At 33.6% G+C, this 15,894-nt stretch overlaps 2 long non-coding RNA genes across 2 annotated transcripts; one reads left to right on the top strand and one right to left on the bottom strand.

Moving 5' to 3' along the window:
• Window positions 1-281: 281 nt before the first annotated feature.
• LOC127862975 (uncharacterized) lies at window positions 282-1,549 on the bottom strand. Its single transcript, XR_008040883.1, has 2 exons — window positions 1,481-1,549; window positions 282-645 (listed from the first exon to the last, which is right to left on the bottom strand). It is a non-coding gene; the product is annotated as an uncharacterized LOC127862975 (long non-coding RNA).
• A 1,142-nt stretch (window positions 1,550-2,691) lies between these two features.
• Window positions 2,692-7,184, top strand: LOC127862943 (uncharacterized). Its single transcript, XR_008040875.1, has 2 exons — window positions 2,692-2,886; window positions 6,094-7,184. It is a non-coding gene; the product is annotated as an uncharacterized LOC127862943 (long non-coding RNA).
• The last annotated feature ends 8,710 nt before the right edge of the window (window positions 7,185-15,894 follow it).

Raw genomic sequence — 15,894 nt, 5'->3', positions numbered from 1 at the left:
ATCATCAGGTCGAGCAAATAATAATCGTTTTTTTTTCGGTTAGCGATAAGGAGTTATTAAGAGCGTAAAGAAACGAATGTAAGCGCAACCTTGCGCATAATTGCGCACACCGCCGTATATTTCCGAAACAGTGTGCCAGCATCCGGGCGTTTTGATATAGACTTTTTTCGACTCGAATATGCATGTTGATTATGCATGAAGTCTTTTTCATTAAAGATTTTGCGTAAATTTCGAGTCTTACTTTTTCTCTTACTTCCCTTTATAAGGCCAATAAAAAACAATATTCTTTATTAATTTATTCCATTAATATGTTACACTTAATTTCAATCTCTAATGTGGCGCCATCCTGTCTTGCAATGGCACACATCCCGCTGGAGAGTTGACCCAGTGCTTTGGAGAGTTTCTCACAGCCTTGCCTTTTTTGGTTGCTGTGTTGTGGCCCCTGATATTGACATTCCTGGTATCCTCCACGTTGCGACCTCTTCTCTATTCCCCAGGAACCAGATCGCCTCTTCTATCATCATGGTCAACCAGTATATTCTGCATGGTGAGGTACCTGATCCTCATCAAGTTGTGAAGAATGCAAAATGTCTTTACAATCAGCCTTACTGTGGATGGGCTGTAGTTCATCGTTGTGAGAAGAATCTGAAATTACAGATGACCAGTTTTGTTATGTGTTAAAATTTAACGTGAACATTTCTTTTATAAATGAAATTTTAATTTGAAAAAGGGTATTGCAGTAAAGTTCGGCTATTAAGACCAATTCGAAGATTTAAAAACGTATGCAGTTCTTGACAATATTCAAGTCCCAAATGGTTAATTTATGACATAAAATGGTCCGATATTTAAGTGATATTATGGGCATTTTTCACTGTTGAATTGAGCTGAAAAGAATTAACAGGTCAAAAGAGTAAGTTAAAATGTGGTTACTAACCAATTATCTGCAACTCATCTTGCTACCAGTAGTTTATAAAAAATATAGTTTATATTTTAAATTTTACGTGACCCACCAAGTCCTGTAAGCCGAAATGATCCGTAAAACAAAATGGTGCCTTTTTGTCTTATAAACGAATCTGCACTCAAACTAAATTTAGGTTCACATTGTACATGCGTGATCAGTTGTCAAACGAAAGTACGGTTGATATTCAAATGCATTATTTTTGTCTCTCCGGGATATTGTTTTAGTATGTTGATGCTAAATTAACAAATATAAGTGTATATAAAGTGAAAACACCAAAACAAACAACGGTTGTGATAGACACCTATAAACTGTTAGATGCCCATAATATCACTTTAAGACGACTTCGCTATTGAGACCACTATTTTGCCGAATATGAATCAAATTTTATTTAAAAAAAAAAAACGCATTTCTAAAATGTAATTTTTTTTTTCATTTATTATTAAATGATAACGCAATAAAAGTGTAACAATCAAATTAGTAAAAAAAAGTCGCAAACAATGCGATCTCTACAAAACTTACCTCTCTATTTTTTCGTCACCGTTGTTGGTCTGTTTGACGGGTTGGCGTGAAAATGACGTCATGAAATCATTGACGTCTGCCGCATCAGACAATATATTTTCCCGCCGAATCGAAAGTTTGCTTCGGCGGAAAAATAATGTTTTCCGTATTACATCAACGTTTTATGTTACATCTCTACATCGTATTTTTAACCATTATTGTAATTAAACACATAGGTTTTCCTTAAAAGTCGGTATGTCTGGGTTTTTTTTGTATTATATATTGTGAAATGCGTAATTTTAAGCTGATTCGTTTGATATAATTATCATGACGCTATGTTAAAAATGAAAATGTTATTATTAAAACATGTACGTCACAAGCGCAATTTTCTGGGTGGACGGACTTTTTGACGTTACGTCATTACTTTTTGCGCAAAGCCAATTTGGTACTTTAAAAGTTGTACATTCCATTACAGAGGATGGAAGAAATATTTACACAGAGACCATTTGTAACTCCCTATCAATATTATCAATATGCATATGTAGCATTAGTAAAAGGCATGTGCAATACGGCGTAATTGGAGCCTAATTGGCAAGCTGCATAGGCTTATCTGGGACGACACTTTACGCATATTCATTTAACCTCCTTTTCACAGAACGCGTTTATTATTTTGCAATATCCGTTCTTTTAACTGTATAAATTAGAATTAAAAAAAAAGAAGTTGACTGATTTTTGCACATAAATATAAACTCTAGTAGCTTTAGATTATATTACTAACATGTATTTTGAACGAATTTCCGGGTTTTCAAAAAAAAACTCGTACTGTAAACATTAGCTAGTAACGATTGTCCGTGAAAACGAATGTCCGGGAGTCTTATAAAAGAAATTATGGTTTCGGCCTACACAATATTTTAATAGAAGACATACCAGAAAAGCTTTCGAAAGTAGACTACAAATTATTAATAATGGAATTCTAAGTCTACTAGCAGATGTTTATAAGCAGAAGTTATCTTGCCAATGGGCATAAGCTGTCTATACGAATTAATATATCTTACAGTCCGTAACAGACAATCAATTCCCATATGGTAATGACCTTTAAATGAATTTAAATAAATAATGAGACTTGACGTTACTCTTAGATGATGATTTTTTTCGGTAGTATCTTATCACGATGTATTCTGGTACCCTGCTTCTTTTACTGCGGAAAAAGAAGGTCAGGTAAACTTCAAACATGGCAAAGACCTATCAATATACAAAGATTGGTAACATCCATTCAGACCAATAGAAATTATCGGAAATTCGAGCGGCGGAACCGAGATCTAGATCACGTGACATCAATCGAGCAGACGACACCATTTTGAAGCCGAGTCGTGTAAACAATTGCCATCATCGTTATCGTTTTCACACCTGACTTTATTGACTTTAAGGTTAGTATTATCGAATATCAATTAACCACCCATCGCTGTATTGTGTTAATAAGTGTAAACGTCAATAATTAATCAAATTACGATGTAACTGTGCAGATAATTTGGTTATTATATCGCTATATTGAAATACAACGTAGTGGCAAGCGGGTGGGGGAAGGTTTCGCAAATCAGCTTCTTTCGACTAGTTTCCATAGTCATTTACGAAGTAAGCTTAAAACAACTGAAAACTAAAGAATTTCTTGAATGCATTTAACTTAATGTCTTCGCCATAAAAAAAAACTTTGTTTTAAATTTATATAATGTTCGTTTTTCAACTTTTTGTGAAAGAGTATTTAATATAAAAAAAACACACACACAGTACACATCTGTTGATTGTAAATAAAAATTAAACAAATTGCAATATTCAGCTATTTTTTGGATAACAGACAGTAATTTCAAGCATAGGTTTATTTATAGTGAGAATGATTTATTTTTTGTTGTAAAACATATACTTAAAATTTGAGTTAATGTTCTGAAAGTTTTTTTGTGGTTGCAGTTTTTGCATGCGAATACCTCAGAAATAGATTTGCCGCCTTTTTGTATAACTTTGCTGTTTATGGATAGATTTGGTTCATTTTGGACTTATTTCGTTTCATGTTCATATTGCTACATTGGTAGACTAAACTCATAGCACTATATTTAGTACACACTTGAATATCTCTTCTTGTAAGACATATACTTAAATGTTTCGGACATTGAAACATTGAGACGGGAAGACTTCAAAAATAGCATGGACGCCTTTTTGTATAACTCTGCTATTTGTGGATAGATTTGTTTTATTTTGGACTTATTATGTTTCATTTTCATATTGCTACATTGGTAGACTAAACTCTTAGCACTATATTTAATACACACTTTAATATCTCTTCTTGAAAGACATATACTTAAATGTTTCGGACATGTACACATTGAGAAGGGAAGACTTCAAAATTAGCTTGGACGCCTTTTTGTATAGCTTTGCTATTTGTGGATAGATTTGGTTAATTGTAGACTTATTTTGTTTCATTTTCATATTGCTACATTGGTAGACTAAACTCTTAGCACTATATTTAGTATACACTTGAATATCTCTTCTTGTAAGACATATACTTAAATGTTTCGGTCATTGAAACATTGAGAAGGGAAGATTTCAAAAAAAGCATGGACGCCTTTTTGTATAACTCTGCTATTTGTGGATAGATTTGTTTCATTTTGGACTTATTTTGTTTCATTTTCATATTGCTACATTGGTAGACTAAAGTCTTAGCACTATATTTAGTACGCACTTGAATATCTCTTCTTGAAAGACATATACTTAAATGTTTCGGACATGTACACATTGAGAAGGGAAGACTTCAAAATTAGCTTGGACGCCTTTTTGTATAGCTTAACTATTTGTGGATAGATTTGGTTAATTGTAGACTTATTTTGTTTCATTAACATATTGCTACATTGGTAGACTAAACTCATAGCACTATATTTAGTACACACTTGAATATCTCTTCGTGTAAGACATATACTTACATGTTTCGGACATTTACACATTGAGAAGGGAAGACTTCAAAAATAGCTTGGACGCCTTTTTGAATAACTTTGCTATTTGTGGATAGATTTGGTTAATTTTAGCCTTTTTTTGTTTCATTTTCACATTGCTACATTGGTAGACTTAACTCATAGCACTTAATTTAGTGAACACTTGGATATGTCTTCTTGTATTACATATACTCAAATGTTTCGGACATGCATGCGTGTAGTGTCATCCCAGATAAGAATGTTCTGTCCGTACAGGCCAAATAGGGGTGACCATTTTCGCTTTAAAGTAATATTTCGATTATAAAGGAACATCGATCTGGGACGACACTTAACGCACACGCATCAATCTCATTTTTATGAGGTTTCTCTGATATTGTCATAATAAGATTGTTTTGAGCTTGTAAAATGTTTGTTTTACTACAATATGTTTTGCTTATTAAGGACTGAAGGACTTATTTCAATAAAATCGTCTTGAGAATTTTGCGAGTATATTTTGAATAAATGTGCACTTTTACACTCTTTTTAAAGTAAACAAATAACTAAAAAAAAAAATCATTTGGCTTTGATCATTGAACCGGAAAAAAACACATCGCGTCTAATGCATAATCGGATAAATAAAACAAACGTCAGCATATGCATGTAACAACATTCGATATGGAGGTAAAAAGTGGATTTAACAGGACACAATAAGAAAGATGGTCTCGCTGGTTCAGTGAACTCTGATCTTCACAAAGATTATAATAAAACCTTTCCAATCAAATACGCCTATTGAAGGTTTTCTTACATTGGCAATCAGCGATTAAAACGAATTTAGTCGAATGAGAAAATAAAATGTTTCTATAAAAGTATTGTTAACAATACCAATACTAAAGTTTTATGGTGCTAAGTGAATAACAATGCATGCATAATTTTAAATGTCAATTCAGCAGACGGTTCATCCAGTGGGTATAATTTCCGATCAAACAGATATTACATGTAAATGAACTATAAAACATAAGTTTCGGACCAGGATAAAAGATCGGCCTTTGAAATGTTAACACTTTATAACAATGTTGATTTTAAATTATATGTTGTGGTTGATCCTCGTAGATTGCATTTTATGATACAATTTACTCTTTATTAAAAGCAACGCTTTGTTATATGGTACGAGCGAATCGGAGCGATAGGTCTTTGCGAAACACCGTTATGGTTTATTGAAATCTATGTTATATTGTTTTAACCTTGGTCAATAGTAAGTTGCGTCAATTGCTTATTCATCAATAATTTACAAGCGCAGGCCTAACCATTAAGTATTTAATAAGTAACCTTTGCTAAAAATCATAAAACGTCAGAATTTCTTCTACAATTATTACTGCAAATATGTTTCTTCTGCTACTGCTGCTTTGCTGCTTCAACTACTACTTCGTCTACTATTTATAAATATTTCTTCTTATGCTTCTGCTAAACATGAAAAACAAAACTGTTTATTGTGAATAAATAAATAAGTTCTGTTCTCATTTTTGTCTAAGAGGATACTAATGTTATTATTACGATTAGTATGTGGACGATTATTATTACATGTTTATACTTCAATTTCTCTCACGCATACTTTATGTTGATGAAACCATATCTGCACATATAATATGAACATTTATATGAACATTTATTTTTTTGCAGGATGCCGCGGAAGAAATGCAGTAAGGACTTTTGTACACAGAAGTACCTATGGAAAAAAACCTAAGGTCACAACCAGCACGGATGAAACAATACCTGCTCTATCGGATGAAACAATACCTGCTCTATCGGATGAAATAAAACCTGCTCTATCGGATGAAACAATACCTGCTATTTCGGGATTGTCAAATGATTCATGTTCTGGCAACAGTCCAACATGTAGTAATGTTTATGTCCAAACCTGTGATGAGGGGAATGACCATGACTACTGTGTTCGTTTAGATGATGATTCAGGGTTACTGAATACAGGATTCTGCTGCGGAAGAAATTTTGTTTCCATCGAAGCACTTTTCCATTACTGACTTAATGTAATTTTCAAACATAGTGTTTTGTTCGGATTGCTTAGCTATCACAGGAATGGGAGAGGTACCCAATATATTGTACATTGGATCTGTTTGAAGATTTTTGAGTGTGCTTTTATACGCAATAGGAAACACTTGCTGGAACCGCTGGTTTTCCGCATCATCAAACTCTTGTTTGCCGCTAGACGGCTGTGAACTCTTTCTGTAGTCTGCAGCTGCAAGAAGTAATTCATATGAATAAACTATATGTATTAGACTTGACCGTATTTATTTTGTTTTAATCCGTACAGATCTTGCAAAGTATCCACGTTGGTCACCTGTTTAACACAAAAATGTTACAGAAATGTTGTTCTTTCATTTTATGAATCTCGTTCTGAGAAAATTGGACATAATGTTTTTGGGTAAATTGTCATTCCAGATTAGCCTGTGCAGTTCATACAGGCTAACCAGGGACGACACTTTCCGCTTATATGACATTTTTCGTTTAAATAAAGTCTCTTCTTATTAAAAAACCAATTTAGGCGTAAAGGGTCGTCCTTGATTAGCCTTGGTGGACTGCACAGGCTAATCTGGGATGAAACTACGCACAAGCATTATGTCCAGTTTTCTCAAAACGCGACTCGTGTAATGAAACAACATTTCTTCAATAAAAAGGTATTTCGTTAATTTATTATTAACTGTTGTGTAATGTTGTATGTTGTTAAATATGCTATTAAACTATCAAATAATTTACATGCGTTTTTTTGTTCCTTAATTCTATGCAACGTTTACCCTCGATGCAATTCAGCATGGACACCTTTTAACGTATATAATAATTTGAATTTCTACAGAGAATTTAAACGTGTGCGTAAGGCTACAAAATGCGAAAGAAGCATAGGAAAACGGGGCTTAACAACTTATTTACGTAATTTGTCCGTTTTTCCAAAGTATATTGTTAGGTATTTGTTATTTCCTGTTTTTCTTACTTTAATGGTCTATTTCCTAAAACAAGAACTCTTTTAATTACCGCTGTTTCGACTTCTGAATTTCAAAGAGATACATGGAAACCCGTTATAGCGTACCTTTGAGATTTTTGTCATGCTTTTTCAAGACGTGACCCCGGAACCCGGAAATACTTTTATACTCCATTTTGCACTCTGGACAAATATAAATTGCAATTTGCTTCCCATTTGAATTATCAATAGCATCTTCGTCTGCTGTATATTCTCCTAATATTTCATCGAGGTCTAAATCATCATCCCATGAAAAAAAATCGGTTTTGTTATATTTTGCCATGTGAATATGTTGTACATGAAAAATGATATGATATTCTTATGTTAAAACTAATACGTTTGTAGGAATGTTGTGTAGGTTAATCCGGGGGTCTGTCCCGGGGTCACGGGGCCTTATTTTGGGAAATCATGTTAAAAAAGGTGCGAAATCTGTCAACCTAATATGCAAGTGCACTAATCAGACACCTGTTGAAGCTACACTGGCCTGCTAACTTCCCGAGATTCTCCTTCAGTAGACGTTCAACTGGCGCCGGTTTTAATCACAGGTGGTTAGCGTGTGGCTATGATATTAATTAGTGAAAACATCATTTTGAATGATAAATAATCATATTATAACGAAAAATTAACTTTTCTGAAAAAAAATATTTCACTATCAAATATATATATAACAAGGTATGCAACTCAAAATCAGCCCAAAACGGGGTGCATCGCTTTGAACAGCCATATCTTCATCAATTTTGCAGCGATTTTCACGATTTCGGTCTTATTCAACGCAGAAATGAATTTCCTTTCTGGAAATGTATATGTCTTGCAATATTTTTACAAATGCTGGGTCAACTTTTAAGAAATAACACGATACACAACACGCATGACCCAGTTGACAGTGATCATGCTGTCTTTAAGACTGAAATCTTCACGGAGTAAAGGGCAACTTCCCTATAAAGTTCGTGTAGTTCGATACCATAATTCAATAAAACGTATGAAAAAACATTATTACCGTTCTTGTCGTTACATTCTGCATCAAGACTAACTGTCCAGCGCCGTTTGAAACCTTTGTTTACATACATTTCAACTAACTGACATTTTAAACATACGAGTGATTTCATTGGTCCAATGCGGAGGTGTGTCTTTACAACTGGAGATTTCATTCATAAAGAATACATGATCACTGTCAACTGGGTCATGCGTGTTGTGTATCGTGTTATTAATTAAAAGTTGACCCAGCATTTGTAAAAATATTGCAAGACATATACATTTCCAGAAAGGAAATTCATTTCTGCGTTGAATAAGACCGAAATCGTGAAAATCGCTGCAAAATTGATGAAGATATGGCTGTTCAAAGCGATGCACCCCGTTTTGGGCTGATTTTGAGTTGCATACCTTGTTATATATATATTTGATAGTGAAATATTTTTTTTCAGACAAGTTGATTTTTCGTTATAATATGATTATTTATCATTCAAAATGATGTTTTCACTAATTAATAGCATAGCCACACGCTAACCACCTGTGGTTTTAATCTAAACTACCGTGAATGCTCCTTCAATATGTCTGAAAAGTGATTTAAATAACAAGAATTTGTAACTACTCGTTTCGTTTTATTACAATATTCTAGGCGTCTTCTTTGTTTAATCTCGGATCTTAAATAAACATGTTTATTAATAGATCAATGAATCTCTACGGAAATATCCACCAATAAACATTGTTTAAGGATAGATCTTTGCTACTAATAACTACAACAATTACTAATGTGTTATAAGATTTTTCTTTTTAGCGTACATACAATATTTCCCGCATGCATGACTGCAAAATTGGACGCTTATTTCACTTAAAACTTTTGAATAAATAATTTTTGATGATATTTTCTTTGAACCGATGAATTAGTGACATTAAAATTAATTAAAGAATTTTATTACCATAAAGATTATGTTTATTACATCGGTCATTTAATTATTTAAAGCAGTATTCTGTACCACCAAAGACACCAGCAACTTACGTTCATTTGATTTGATAACCGTTCATATTTTGCGAATCAATCGACACGTTACTGACGATCTCGTTACAGACGAACTATTCGTTGTACCTAGCCTTAGGCCACGTGACTAAATCTCGTTCCCTCCGGGAGAAAATCCGCGATAACCCGATAACGCTTATCTTTGTATATTGATAGGTCTTTGAACATGGCGTCTGCCTGTGGATTGTCAAATGTGAGCAAATTTTACAAAATAAACGATCATGTTCGGGTAATTGTTTAAATAAATCAGGAACAAACCAATATATACGTTATCTGTATTTATTGTGAATGTTTTATCAAATTTGATAGAGAAATCACGCTTTGAGTAATGACCATAAATTCGGACGTTCACGTTTACGTTGCGATTTCGGACGTTTTCTAAATGATGACTTGTAAATCGTAACATCCTTACAGGATTATTGCACTAAATGGTGCAAGAAGAAAATGCTGAAAAACAGCTTTTCTACTAATCAGATATTAGATAATTACATCATTTGGACTGGTCTTGACTTTTGTGCAGCACTTACTTTTCTTCTGGATAACTTGTTTGTTGAATTTAATGGTATAATATTTAACCGGTGTGTAGAAATACCGAAATCCCCGTAATTACCGAAATCCCCAGAAATCCCCAATAATATTTATTATTTATCAAAATACTGCGGATATTAAGATAGAATATTGCAAAATACAATCAATTCACAGATGAAAAATTGTTATTATCCATGTTTGGAAGTGAAAAACTAAAATATATACATAATTATTGGGATTCCAAGCCAGAAATCCACAGAAATCCCCAGAAATCCCCAATACTATGTATTAATTATCAAAATACTGCGGATATTAAGATAGAATATTGCAAAATACAAGCAATTCACTGATGAAAAATTGTTTTTATCCATGTTTGGTAGTGAAAAACTAAAATATATACATAATTATTGGGATTCCGAGCCCGAAATCCCCAGAAATCCCCCAGAAATCCCCAGAAATCCCCAATAATATTTATTATTTATCAAAATACTGCGGATATTAAGATAGAATATTGCAAAATACAAGCAATTCACTGATGAAAAATTGTTTGTATCCATGTTTGGTAGTGAAAAACTAAAATATATACATAATTATTGGGATTCCGAGCCCGAAATCCCCAGAAATCCCCAGAAATCCCCCAGAAATCCCCAATAATATTTATTATTTATCAAAATACTGCGGATATTAAGATAGAATATTGCAAAATACTATCAATTCACTGATGAAAAATTGTTTTTATCCATGTTTGGTAGTGAAAAACTAAAATATATACATAATTAATGGGATTCCGCGTATGAATCCATAGTGCATGTTTTCACAAGCACGATCAGGAACAGAAATCCCCGCTGTAAAGCTCTTCAAGTGTCAAAAAATCATCTGTGTGGCTTTTGATATTAGAAAGAAGAGGTAAAGACAAAAACAGACAACAATATCTCACTTCTGTTGAAAAATATGGACTTGTAGCGGGGATTTCGGTAATTCTACATTCGCCCACAGAGTACCGAAATCCCCCATGTTTACATCTGAAAGTGTCAAAAATATCATTTGTATTCTTGGTTTTTGGCTTTGCTTGAATGTTAACGTGCAAAAAATAATATTTATGTTAATTATTAAGCACACTTGACAGCATAAGTTGCCGCTTAGGGGGGATTTCGGTAATTCTACATTTTCCCGCCGAGTACCGAAATCCCCCATATTCACGCCTTACAGGGTCAATATGTCATCGGTATGATTGTTTCTTGCCATTGCATAACTGTTAATGTACAATTAATGATATTAAAATCAGTCAGAAAGACAAAAACACTATCAACAATATCACCTTTGGTGACCTAGGTTGAAAAAGTATCACTAGAATTGCTTGACCAGAAGCGCAGATATTTTTCAGGTCCATAATTTGTTCGTCAGTGTAACAAATTATTGTCGGTGTTCTATTGCTTGTCCTAATAATGGACCGCACAAACTCGTGATTGTCGGTAACCATATTTTCTAGAGTTATGATTTGATCGGCGATGTTATTTCGCGATGCATGAGGTCGGTCTTTGGACAATACGTATTTCTTTTTGTCACGAATTTGTTGCATTCCAGAGGGACATTCGAGATCGTCGTACTTATCTTTTAACTTGTTGTAGATAGACTGACTGACTGACTGACTGACTGACTGACTGACTGACTGACTGACTGACTGACTGACTGACTGACTGACTGACTGACTGACTGACTGACTGACTGACTGACTGACTGACTGACTGACTGACTGACTGACTGACTGACTGACTGACTGACTGACTGACTGACTGACTGACTGACTGACTGACTGACTGACTGACTGACTGACTGACTGACTGACTGACTGACTGACTGACTGACTGACTGACTGACTGACTGACTGACTGACTGACTGACTGACTGACTGACTGACTGACTGACTGACTGACTGACTGACTGACTGACTGACTGACTGACTGACTGACTGACTGACTGACTGACTGACTGACTGACTGACTGACTGACTGACTGACTGACTGACTGACTGACTGACTGACTGACTGACTGACTGACTGACTGACTGACTGACTGACTGACTGACTGACTGACTGACTGACTGACTGACTGACTGACTGACTGACTGACTGACTGACTGACTGACTGACTGACTGACTGACTGAACTGACTGACTGACTGACTGACTGACTGACTGACTGACTGACTGACTGACTGACTGACTGACTGACTGACTGACTGACTGACTGACTGACTGACTGACTGACTGACTGACTGACTGACTGACTGACTGACTGACTGACTGACTGACTGACTGACTGACTGACTGACTGACTGACTCATTTTGACATGACAAAGTTTTCGTTTCAAAAATCTATGAACTCGTTCAATATCATCGGTATTTGCAAAAAACTATCAACCTCACATGCATAACAAAGTAATGGCGTAACATACGCATCAAAAAGATTCAACATGATTTTTACGAGAACATGCATAAAGTAAAATACCCAACAGCGGTCGAGCGCAGATTCATGAACTTGGCCGCTAGATGAATAATGTTATGCAGTTAATCTGGGCAAATTTATAATTTCAAAACATTTGTAGTTCATGATTTTTTTCATGTTCAATAAATACATAAGTTCTTGTATCAGCCTGCTACTTTTTCTTATCATAATAGTATATATTACAATAACTCATCAGCGGCCGATCGTATTACACAAAACTACTCTTTCATAAATATGTCAAGCACGTCCACTTAACAAAAACAATGCGATATTTCTTTATTAAATGTAGCATTTTGCAAAAGAAAAGCGCTTTATATATAACAAATAATCTATTTTTGGTTGGGTAAAAAACAATAACAATTTATAACATGTATAATTGTACATAATTTATAAAAAGCAATAGAATTAAACATGCTTTTATAATTGTGATAAGTGTGCGTGCCATTGAACGTTGAGTGAAGCGAGAGATCCGAATTAAATTAAACATAATTAAAAACTGATACTATTCTGTCAGCTTGTTCCATCGCGCCAATACATTCATTGTTTCATAAATTGTGTTTAAAACAAAACGATTGAAATTATGTCAGAAACCCTATTTTCACATTAAATGACCTTTATAATAACACCAGCAGACCCGAATGAATACACTATACAAATACAATAATAAAACAGGGGAAGTCTACAGTGTGTATTAGCAACCTGCTGGGGCGATCCGTATCTTATTAGTTCATATCGCTCAACTACCGAATAAAATAGTGGGGATTTCTGGGGATTTCTGGGGGATTTCTGGGGATTTCGGGCTCGGAATCCCAATAATTATGTATATATTTTAGTTTTTCACTACCAAACATGGATAAAAACAATTTTTCATCAGTGAATTGATTGTATTTTGCAATATTCTATCTTAATATCCGCAGTATTTTGATAAATAATAAATATTATTGGGGATTTCTGGGGATTTCTGGGGATTTCGGGCTCGGAATCCCAATAATTATGTATATATTTTAGTTTTTCACTACCAAACATGGATAAAAACAATTTTTCATCAGTGAATTGCTTGTATTTTGCAATATTCTATCTTAATAACTGCAGTATTTTGATAAATAATAAATATTATTGGGGATTTCTGGGGGATTTCTGGGGATTTCGGGCTCGGAATCCCAATAATTATGTATATATTTTAGTTTTTCACTACCAAACATGGATAAAAACAATTTTTCATCAGTGAATTGCTTGTATTTTGCAATATTCTATCTTAATATCCGCAGTATTTTGATAAATAATAAATATTATTGGGGATTTCTGGGGATTTCGGGCTCGGAATCCCAATAATTATGTATATATTTTAGTTTTTCACTACCAAACATGGATAAAAACAATTTTTTATCAGTGAATTGATTGTATTTTGCAATATTCTATCTTAATATCCGCAGTATTTTGATAATTAATACATAGTATTGGGGATTTCTGGGGATTTCTGTGGATTTCTGGCTTGGAATCCCAATAATTATGTATATATTTTAGTTTTTCACTTCCAAACATGGATAATAACAATTTTTCATCAGTGAATTGATTGTATTTTGCAATATTCTATCTTAATATCAGCAGTATTTTGATAAATAATAAATATTATTGGGGATTTCTGGGGATTTCTGGGGGATTTCTGGGGATTTCGGGCTCGGAATCCCAATAATTATGTATATATTTTAGTTTTTCACTACCAAACATGGATAAAAACAATTTTTCATCAGTGAATTGATTGTATTTTGCAATATTCTATCTTAATATCCGCAGTATTTTGATAAATAATAAATATTATTGGGGATTTCTGGGGGATTTCTGGGGATTTCGGGCTCGGAATCCCAATAATTATGTATATATTTTAGTTTTTCACTACCAAACATGGATAAAAACAATTTTTCATCAGTGAATTGCTTGTATTTTGCAATATTCTATCTTAATATCCGCAGTATTTTGATAAATAATAAATATTATTGGGGATTTCTGGGGGATTTCTGGGGATTTATGGGGATTTCGGGCTCGGAATCCCAATAATTATGTATTTATTTTAGTTTTTCACTACCAAACATGGATAAAAACAATTTTTCATCAGTGAATTGATTGTATTTTGCAATATTCTATCTTAATATCCGCAGTATTTTGATAAATAATAAATATTATTGGGGATTTCTGGGGGATTTCTGGGGATTTCTGGGGATTTCGGGCTCGGAATCCCAATAATTATGTATATATTTTAGTTTTTCACTACCAAACATGGATAAAAACAATTTTTTATCAGTGAATTGATTGTATTTTGCAATATTCTATCTTAATATCCGCAGTATTTTGATAATTAATACATAGTATTGGGGATTTCTGTGGATTTCTGGCTTGGAATCCCAATAATTATGTATATATTTTAGTTTTTCACTTCCAAACATGGATAATAACAATTTTTCATCAGTGAATTGATTGTATTTTGCAATATTCTATCTTAATATCCGCAGTATTTTGATAAATAATAAATATTATTGGGGATTTCGGGGGATTTCTGGGGATTTCGGTAATTACGGGGATTTCGGTATTTCTACACACCCATATTTAACCCTTTGCATGCTGGGAAATGTGTTGTCTGCTAAAATGTTGTCTGCTGAATTTCTTAAATTAGCATTTTCTTCATTTTTTTTTCAAAGAATACTATCAGAATAGCAAACAGTTTGGATCCTGATGAGACGCCACGTTCTGTGGCGTCTCATCTGGATTCAAACTGTTTGTAAAGGCCTTTAAAATTCGGTTCCAGCACTGAAAGGGTTAACGTTGGCGTTCCTATGGGTACTAATTGTGCGCCACTTATAGCTGACCTTTTTTATATTGTTATGAAAGCGAATTTATGTTAGAATTATCTAAAACTAAGCAAGTAGATCTGATTCATTGTTTTAACCTTACTAGTAGGTACATTGATGACATACTTAATTTAGATAATCCATTATTTGAACAATATATTCACAAAATCTACCCAAAAGAACTAGTCTTAAATAGATCATGTCTATCCAATACAGACGCTGCGCATTTAGACTTACATTTAACTATTAATAATAATTTGATCAAAACTAGTTTTATACGACAAACAGGACGACTTTAACTTTGAAATTGAATAATGTTTCTTTAAAATGGCATTTAAATAATGGAATTTCCCATCCATCATTTTATGGAGATGTTTTGAAGCGTGTCCGCAAATTAAAATATGTTAAACCAAATGTTCTCATTAAACTTTTCTATTTAATTAACTTGTTTTTATCAAAAGGATACGATGCTTATGTACTTAAAAACACGTGCTTGATGGTTTTCGATTCACTATATCTTCTCTTACAATTTGGAATCATTAGTGATATTATAGGCATTTT

This window comes from Dreissena polymorpha, chromosome 16 (assembly GCF_020536995.1).
Source record: "Dreissena polymorpha isolate Duluth1 chromosome 16, UMN_Dpol_1.0, whole genome shotgun sequence".
In the NCBI taxonomy this organism is placed as follows: domain Eukaryota; kingdom Metazoa; phylum Mollusca; class Bivalvia; order Myida; family Dreissenidae; genus Dreissena; species Dreissena polymorpha.
Note: the sequence above shows the minus strand (reverse complement) of the source record. Positions and strands in the feature narration are given on the sequence as shown.